This window comes from Canis aureus, chromosome 6, assembly GCF_053574225.1.
Source record: "Canis aureus isolate CA01 chromosome 6, VMU_Caureus_v.1.0, whole genome shotgun sequence".
In the NCBI taxonomy this organism is placed as follows: domain Eukaryota; kingdom Metazoa; phylum Chordata; class Mammalia; order Carnivora; family Canidae; genus Canis; species Canis aureus.
The window spans coordinates 40232623-40242872 of NC_135616.1; the positions used below are offsets into that span (position 1 = coordinate 40232623).

Consider the following 10250-nt stretch of genomic DNA (forward strand, 5'->3'; position numbering starts at 1 on the left):
AGAGACGATGGTCCCATGTCACCCAGCACGAGAAGGTCTGCTTAGTGACCTAAGCAGGAACAGTGTCACAGGATTTGTGGGCCTGAGGCCCTGCTGCCACATGCTGAAGAAAGGGTGGTAGCAGACATGTTGAAATAGTTTTCTTGTGTCATAGACAACCAAAGGGAAAGTTGGGTCATAATTTATCAACTTCCATATTGTCCAGTGTTTCCTCAGATTAGAGCAAAAACCACATTGGGAATCAGCTGAGGGGAAAGAAAGTGCCCGAGCTGGGAGGGTGACACACATGTGCCTGACCCAACTCTGTGTGCCCTAGGCAAGGCCCGTGCTGAGCAAGCACCTCTGTAGCTTTGCTTCCTCGGCTCTGAAACAGAAGAGGCTCCTCCTCTTATAAACATGCCAGTGATGTGATGGGACAGCTACTGCTACAGCAGCGTCACACTGTCCACTTCTTTCTTCTGCATCTTAGCTTTTACCTCATCAAGCTTCGAAACTGTGGCTGACCCCAGCTCCTTCCATACCCTGAAAGGATCATGGGGGACTCTGTCCAGCTGCACCTGATCTCCTCCTTGTCAGAGCTTGAGTGGAGTTGGCATTCTGAGCAACAGAAAGAACATTTACTGGTGTCCTGGAAGCCTGATGACTCTGGTCCTGACTTGTATGAGCTTGAAGGAAAATACAAGAGCTACTTCTCCTTGACAGAGATGGCAGTTTGAGCATCAGGAATCTCACTACAGAAATTAGTGGATGGTATACAGCAAATGTCAAATTCTCACAGTAAAATCCCAGAAGGAAGTCTTTAGACTCTGCATATACGGTAAGGTGAGGCCCAGTCAGGAATTCCAGCAATCATTTGATTTGAAGTATGTTGGCCTAAACAGGCTTAAAAAAATCAAGTCTTCTATCAGGGTATTTGCATCACTTTAGATACCTTAATCATAAAAATTAAATTTTAAAGATTTCCTCTTAGAAAAAACTAGATAAGATGTCTTAAAAAGTATAAAAAGCAAATGAGAGCCATCCAAAAGGATTTAAACAAAACCATCTTTCTTTGCAAATTTTTGCAAAATTAATTATTAGAAATGCAAAAATGTATCAGAAATGTTCTTAACCAGTTGTTTCAAAAACTAATTTAAAAACTCTTATCTTTCTCAATGGGGAAAACTGAGAACTTTTCCCCTAAGATCAGGAACATGACTGGGATGTCCACTCTCATCACTGCTGTTCAATATAGCACTGAAAGTCCTAGCCTCAGCATCAAACGATAAAAAGAAATAAAGGGCATTCAAAGTGGCAAAGAAGTCAAACTCTCACTGTTCAAAGATGACATGCAACTCTCTGTAGAAAACACAAAGGATTCCATACAAAAATTCCTAGAACTGATATAGAAATTTGGCAAAATCTGGTATCAAGTCAATGCACAGAAGTCACTTCCATTTTTTAAAAATTTATTCATTCCTGAGACACACAGAGAGAGAGAGAGAGAGAGAGAGAGAGAGAGACAGAGACAGAGACACAGGCAGAGGGAGAAGCAGGCTCCCTGTGGGGAGCCCGATGTGGGACTTGATCCTGAGTCTCCAGGATCACGCCCTGAGTCCAAGGCAGATGCTCAACTGCTGAGCCACCCAGGTGTCCCGTCACTTCCATTTCTATACACTAGCAATGAAGTAGAAGGAGAAATCAATGACTTGATCCCATTTATAATTGTATCAAAAACCATAAGATCTCTGGGAATAAACCTAACTACAGAAGTAAAGGATCTGTACTCTGAAAACTATAGAACATACATATGAAAGAAATTGAGGAAGATACAAAGAAATGAAAAATGTTCCATGGTCATGGATCAGAAGAAGAGATATTGTTCAAATCTCTATGCTACCCCAAGCAATCTTCACATTCAATGCAATCCTTATCAAAATACCAACGGTATTTTTCATAGAGCTGGAACAGATATTCCTCAAATTTGTATAAAACCAGAAAAGACCCTAAAGTCCATAGGAATGCTGAGAAAGAAAACCAAAGTGGAGACATCACAATTCTGAACTTCGAGCTCTATTACAAAGCTGTGCTCATCAAGATAGTTTGGTCCTGGCACCAAAACAGACATGTAGATCAATGGAACAGAATATGGATCCCTGAAATGGATCAATAAAAGTATGGTCAACTAATATTCAACTAAGCAGGAATGAATATTCAATGGAAAAATGACAGTCTCATCAACAACTGGTGTTGGGAAAACTGAACAGAAACATGCAGAAAATGAAACGGGACCACTTTCATACACCATATAAAAAATAAACTAAAAAATGGATGAAAGACCTATATGTGAGACAAGAATCCATCAAAATCCTGGAGGAGAATGGAGGCAGCAACCTCTTTAACCTTGGCCATCACAACTTCTTGCTAGACACATCTCCAAAGGCAAGGGAAACAGAGGCAAATTAACTATTGGGACTTTATCAAGATAAAAAGCTTCTGCACAGCAAAGGAAACAGCCAACAAAACTAGAAGGCAAGCTATGGAATGGGAGAAGATATTTGCAACTGTCTTACCAGAAAAGGGCTAGAATCCAAAATCTATAAGGAACTTCTCAAACTCCACACTCAAAGACAAATAATCCAGTCAAGAAATGAGCAGAAGGCATGAACAGACATTTCTCCAAAGAGGACAAATGGCCAAAGACACATGAAAAATTACTCAACATCACTCGGCATCAGGGAAATACAAATCAAAACCACAATGAGATACCACCTCACACAGATCAGAATGGGTAAAAATTAACAAATCAGGAAACACAGATGTTGGAGAGGAGTAGAGTAAGGGGAACCTTCTTACACTGCTGGTGGGAAAGCAAGTTGGTATAGCCACTCTGGAAGACAGTATAGGGTTCTTCAAAAAGTCAAAAACAGAATTACCCTATGACCCAGCAATTGCAGTACTAGGAATGTATGCAAACATAAACAAATAGTGATTTGAAGGGTCACATGCACCCCAATATTTATAGCAGCATCACCCACAATAGCCAAACTATGGAAAGAGACCAGATGTCTATCGAAGGGTGAATGAAGGTGTGATATAACAAAGGATACAATGGATTATTAACCATCAAAAAGAATGAAATCCTGCCATTTGCAAGGACATGGATGGGATCAGAGGGTATTATACTAAGCAAAATAAGTCAGGCAGAGAAAGACAAATATCATATGATTTCACTCATATATGGAACTTAAGGAATGAAATAGATGAACATAGGGAAAGGGAAGGAAAGCTAAAAGAAGATGAAAATTGAGAGGGAGGCAAAGTATAAAACTCTATGGAAAAACTGAGGGTTGCAGGAGGAGAGGTGGATGGGGTAAGGGATAACTGTGTGATGGGCATTAATAGGTAGGCCCTTGAGGTGATGAGCACTGGGTGTTGTATGCACCTGATGAGCTACTAAATTCTACCCCTGAAACTAATAAAACTCAATAAATAAAAACTAATTTAGAGAATCTTAAGTGACCCAAAAAGTTGGCAGAAGGAAAATAGGCAAACTGGACATCAGAACAATGAGGAACAATCCTAGGAGGGAGAAAGAGTGTTAGAACTTGACATTGGGTAAAACATTTTTCTACCATTTGCCTTGCACCCACCACCCAGGAGGACTGTGGGATGAAGCCTGTCCTAGAGCAAGTGGAGGACACAAGGGGACCCAGGCCTGGCTCCTGGAGCCCCAGGACCAGTGAGAACCCCACCACCAGTAGCAGAGATCTGGGCACACAGGGCAGAGCAGGATAGGAGCAGAGCCTAGGGTGGCCCATCCCACCCACCCAGTCTCTTCCATGGGTCCCCTGTTTAGGCACCACAGCAGTCTCCTCACTGGCTTCCCTGGCCCCAGTTTTCTCCTCCAAACCCCTCCACTTACTGCTCTGTTGATCCTTCAGAAGCACAGAACTCCTTCTGTCCTTTCCCTGCTGACATCCACCCTGCTCCCGCCCGTACTCCTCAAGGTAAACAGCACTCAGGACAGGAAGTCTAACCCACCCAGGATCTGGTTCGTGGCTGCCCATCAGCCTCCTTTCCATCACTGCCCTCCCCGTGCCCCCCTCCACCTGTGCTTCCCTTCACCACACCTGGCTGGCTCTCTCTTCCTCCTTTACAGATGCTGGGGGCTCTTGGGGGGCTGCCCATCCCTCACCCCTCCCTGCACGTGGATAGATGTTCTTGTCTCCGGTCCTTTCCTGGACCATCTTTCTCCCCCTCTCACTGGAATTACTTGGATGTGGTGGCCTCTCCACCTGGCAGCCCCGTGGCCTGCCCTGCCCTCTGTGGCACCTGCCTGAGGCTTTCCACAGCTCCCAGCAGGCACTCAGCAGGTGTCTCTTCTCTAGGGAGATGTCAGCAATGTGTAAAGGAGACCTACAGAAATGCTCCTCAAGTTTCTCAGAGTTTTGATTCTTCAAGCCTGATTCACATTCCCTCATCTGTTGAAAAGAGCGTGTAACATTCATATAATCCAACTGCTGAGAAAATTCATACCTAAAAGCATAAGCTTCTCTATGTCTGTGTGTGCCCCCAGCACTTGGTAACAGACATTCTTTTTTTTTTTTTTAAACTTTTTTTTATTTATTTATGATAGTCACAGAGAGAGAGAGAGAGAGAGGCAGAGACACAGGCAGAGGGAGGAGCAGGCTCCATGCACCGGGAGCCCGATGTGGGATTCGATCCCGGGTCTCCAGGATCGCGCCCTGGGCCAAAGACAGGCGCTAAACCGCTGCGCCACCTAGGGATCCCGGTAACAGACATTCTGTTTGATTTTATATTTAAATATTTATCTGTTAATTCAGCTGTTTTAAAGAAGATATATATATAAAAGTTCGATTTGCTAACACATAGTATAACATAGTATGCATAGTATAACACCCAGGGCTCATCTCGTCCAGTGCCCTCCTCAGTGCCCGTCACTCAGTCACCCCAATCCCAACCCTCTGCCCACCTCCCCTTCCACCATCCCTTGTTCATTTCCCAGAGTTAGGAGTCTCTCATATCCTGTCACCCTCACTGATGTTTCCCACTAATTTTCTCTCCTTTCCCCTTTATTCCCTTTCACTATTTTTTATATTCCCCAAATGAATGAGACCATATAATGTTTGTCCTTCTCCGATTGACTTACTTCATTCAGCATAATACCCTCCAGTTCCATCCACATCGAAGCAAATGGTGGGTATTTGTCGTTTCTAATGGCTGAGTAATATTCCATTGTATACATAAACCACATCTTCTTTATCCATTCATCTTTCGATGGACACCGAGGCTCCTTCCACAGTTTGACTATTGTGGACATTGCTGCTAGAAACATCGGGGTGCAGGTGTCCTGCCATTTCACTGCATCTGTATCTTTAGGGAAAATTCCCAGCAGTGCTATTGCAAGGTCGTAGGGCAGGTCTATTTTTAACTCTTTGAGGAACCTCCACACAGTTTTCCAGAGTGGCTGCACCAGTTCACATTCCCACCAACAGTACAAGAGGGTTCCCCTTTCTCCACATCCTCTCCAACATTTGTTATTTCTTGTCTTGTTAATTTTCACCATTCTCACTGGTGTGAGGTGGTATCTCATTGTGTGTGTGTGTGTGTTTAAGATTTATTTATTTATTCATAGAGAAAGACAGGGGCAGAGACACAGGCAGAGGGAGAAGCAGGCTCCATGCAGGGAGCCCAACGTGGGACTCGATCCCGGGTCCCCAGGATCACGCCCTGGGTGGAAGGCGGTGCTAAACCACTGCGCCACCAGGGCTGCCCTCTCATTGTGGTTTTGATTTGTATTTCCCTGATGGCAAGTGATGTGGAGCATGTTCTCATGTGCTTGTTGGCCATGTGTATGTCTTCTTTGGAGAAATTTCTGTCCATGTCTTTTGCCCATTTCATGATTGGATTGTTTGTTTCTTGGGTGTTGAGTTTAATAAGTTCTTCATATATCTTGGATATTAGCCCTTTATCTGATATGTAATTTGCAAATATCTTCTCCCATTCTGTAGGTTGTCTTTTGGCTTTTTTGACTGTTTCTTTTGCTGTGCAGATTCTTTTGCTGTGCAGAAGCTTTTTATCTTGATAATGTCCCAATAGTTCATTTCTGCATTTGCTTCCTTTGTCTTCATAGATGTATCTTGCAAGAAGTTGTTGTGGCCAAGTTCAAAAAAGGTGTTGCCTGTGTTCTCCTCTAGGATTTTGATGGAATCTTGTCTCACATTTAGATCTTCCAACCATTTTGAGTTTATCTTTGTGTATGGTGTAAGAGAGTGGTCTAGTTTCATTCTTCTGCGCATGGCTGTCCAATTTTCCCAGCACCATTTATTGAAGAGACTTGTTTTTCCAATGGATAGTCTTTCCTGCTTTGTCAAAGGTGAGTTGGCCAAGGAGTTGAGGATCCATTTCTGGGTTTTCTATTCTGTTCCATTAATTTATGTGTCTGCCAGTACCACACTGTCTTGATGATCACAGCTTTGTAGTACAACTTGAAATCTGGCATTGTGATGCCCCCGGCTCTGGTTTTCTTTTTCAATATTCCCCTATCTATTTGGGGTGTTTTCTGATTCCACACAAATCTTAAGATTATTTGTTCCAACTCTGTAAAGAAAGTCCATGGTATTTTGATAGGGATTGCATTGAATGTGTAAATTGCCCTGGGTAGCATAGACATTTTCACAGTATTAATTCTTCCAACCCATGAGCATGGAATATTTTTCCATCTCTTTGTGTCTTCCTCAATTTCAGAAGTGTTCTGAAGTTTTAAGGGTATAAATCCCTTGCCTCTTTGGTTAGGTTTATTCATATGCTTTTGGGTGCAATTGGAAATGGGATTGACTCCTTTATTTTCTCTTTCTTCAGTCTCATTCTTAGTGTATAGAAATGACACTGATTTCTGGGAATTGATTTTCTATCCTGCCACATTGCTGAATTGCTGTATGAGTTCTAGCAATCTTGGGGTGGAGTCTTTTGGGTTTTCTCTGTACGGTATCATGTCATCTGTGAAGAGGGAGAGTTTGACTTCTCCTTTGCCAATTTGAATGCTCTTTATTTCTTTTTGTTGTCTGATTGCTGAGGCTAGGACTTCTAGTACCATGTTGAATAACAGTGGTGAGAGTGGACATCCCTGTCGTGTTCCTGATCTTAGGAGAAAGGCTCCTAGTGTTTCCCCATTGAGAATTATATTTGCTGTGGGCTTTTCACAGATGGCTTTTAAGATGCTGAGGAATGTTCCCTTTATCCCTACACTCTGGAGAGTTTTGATCAGGAATGGATGCTGTGTTTTGTCAAATGGTTTCTCTGCATCTTTTGAGAGGATCATATGGTTCTTGTTTTTTCTCTTGTTGATGTGATTTATCACATTGATTGTTTTACGAGTATTGAACCAACCTTGCATCATGGGAATAAATCCCACTTGGTCATGGTGAATAATCTTCTAAATGTACTATTGAATTCTATTAGCTAGCATCTTGTTGAGAATTTTGGCATCCGTGTTAATCAGGGATATTGGTCTATAATTCTCCTTTTTTGGTGGGGTCTTTGTTTGGTTTTGGAATCAAGGTGATGATGGCCTCATAAAATGAGTTTGGAAGTATTCTGTCCCTTTCTATCCTTTGGAACAGCTTTAGTAGAATAGGTATTATTTCTTCTTTAAATGTTTGATAAAATTCTCCTGAGAAGCCATCTGGCCCTGGACTTTTGTGTCTTGGGAGGTTTTTGATGACTGCTTCAATTTCCTCGCTGGTTATTGACTTATTCAGGTTTTCTATTTCTTCCTGTTCCAATTTTGGTGATTTGTGGTTTTCCAGAAATGCATCCATTTCTTCTAGATTGCCTAATTTGTTGGCATTAGCTGCTCATAATACGTTTTTAAAATTGTTTTGTTTCCTTGGTATTGGTTGCGATCTCTTTCATTCATGATTTTATTAATTTGAGTCTTTTTTCTTTTCTTTTTTTAATAAGGCTGGCTAATGGTTTATCTATCTTACTAATTCAAAGAACAAACTCCTGGTTTTGTTAATCTGTTCTACAGTTCTTCTGATCTCTATTTCATTGAGTTCTGCTAAAATCTTTATTATCTCTCTTCTGCTTGGCATTCGTTTTATTTGTTCTTTCTCCAGTTCCTTTAGGTGTGAAATTAGCTTGTGTATTTGAATTTTTTCCAATTTTTTGAGAGGTGCTTGTATTGCGATGTATTTCCCTCTTAGGACGGCTTTTGCTGGATCCCAAAGAATTCGAATGGTTGTATCTTCATTTTTGTTAGTTTCCACGAATCTCTTTAATTCTTCTCCCATTTCTTGGTTGACTCATTCATTCATCTTTTAGTAGGATGCTCTTTAACCTCCATGTGTTTGAGTTGCTTCCAAATTTCTTCTTGTGATTGAGTTCTAGTTTCAAAGCATTGTGGTCTGAAAATATGTCTCAGATAATCCCGATCTTTTTAGCTTTGCACAGTGGCAGTATCATAGCCAATGAGGTTTATTCGAGGTATGATTACTGCTAATCCCGATCTTTTGGTATTGGTTGAGACCCGATTTGTGACCCAGTATGTGGTCTATTCTGGATAAAGTTCCATGTGCCCTTGAGAAGAATGTGTATTTTGTTGCGTTCAGATGGAAAGTTCTGTATATATCTGTGAAATCCATCTGGTCCAGTGTATCATTTAAGGTCCTTGTTTCTTTGGTGATGTTGTGCTTAGAAGATCTGTCATTTGCAGAACATGCTGTGTTGAAGTCTTCTACTATTAGTGTATTATTATCTAAGTATCTCTTTAATTTGGTTATTAATTGACTGATGTACTTGGCAGCACCCACGTTAGGGACATGAATATTCACGATTGTTAGGTCTTCTTGTTGGACAGACCCTTTAAGTATGATATAGTGTCCCTCTTCATCTCTTACTACAGTCTTTGGGATAAACTTTAATTTATCTGATATGAGGATGGCTACCCCTGCTTTCTTTTGAGGACCATTTGAATGGTAAATGGTTCTCCACTCCTTCATTTTCAGGCTGGAGATGTCCTTAGGTCTAAAATGAGTCTCTTATAGACAGCACATAGATGGGTCTTGCTTTCTTATCCAGTCTGAAACCCTGCGTCTTTTGATGGGATCATTTAGCCCATTCACGTTCAGAGTTACTATTGAAAGATATGAATTTAGTGTCATCATAATACCTATTCAGTCCCTGTTTCTTTTTTTTTTTAATTTATTTTTTATTGGTGTTCAATTTACTAACATACAGAATAACCCCCAGTGCCCGTCACCCATTCATCAGTCCCTGTTTCTGTGGATTACTTCCTTGGGCTTCCTCTTTCTTTTACAGGGTAACCCTTAATATTTCTTGCAGAGCTGGTTTGGTGGTCACTTATTCTTTCAGTTTCTGCCTATCTTGGAAGCTCTTTATCTCTCCTTCTATTCTGAGTGAGAGCCTTGCTGGATAAAGTATTCTTGGCTGCATGTTCTTCTCATTTAGGACCCTGAATATATCCTGCCAGCCCTTTCTGGCCTGCCAGGTCTTTGTGGAGAGTTCTGCTGTTAATCTGATATTTCTCCCCATATAAGTTAAGAATCTCTTGTCTTTCACTGCTTTAAGGATTTTCTCCTTATCTTTGGAATTTGTAATTTTCAGTATTAAATGTTGAGGTGTTGAACAATTTTTATTGATTTTTTTTGGGGGGAACCTATCTCCTGGATCTGAATGCCTGTTTCCCTCCACAAATTAGGGAAGTTCTCAGCTATGATTTGTTCAAATATACTTTCTGGTCTTTACTCTTTCTCTGCCTCTTCTGGAATCCCAATTATACATAGATTCTTCCTTCTCAGGCTATCATTTATTTCCCTTAGCCTTCCCTCATGGTCTCTTAATTGTTTTTCTCTTTTTCCTCAGCATCCTTCCTTACCATCAACTTGTCTTCTATGTTGCTCACTCTTTCTTCCACCTCATTAACCCTAGCCATTAGGACATCCAGTTTCGATTGCATCTCATTTGATTTATTTTTACTTTTGGCCTGATTAGATCTAAATTCTGCAGTAATGTAGTCTGTAGAGTCCTTTATACTTTTTTCCAGAGCCACCAGTAGCTTTATAATTGTGCTTCTGAACTGGCTTTCTGACATCGAATTGTAATCCATATTCTGTAACTCTGTGGCAGAGAGTACGGTTTCTGATTCTTTCTTTTGTGGTGAATTCTTCCTTCCAGTCATTTTGTTCAGTGGAGAGTGGTTGTATGAGCAGGCTGAGTCAAGAATA

General features: G+C 41.2%; 1 pseudogene; it reads left to right on the plus strand.

Moving 5' to 3' along the window:
- The first annotated feature begins 8445 nt into the window (after nucleotides 1–8445).
- LOC144316644 (U4 spliceosomal RNA) lies at nucleotides 8446–8508 on the plus strand (annotated as a pseudogene).
- The last annotated feature ends 1742 nt before the right edge of the window (nucleotides 8509–10250 follow it).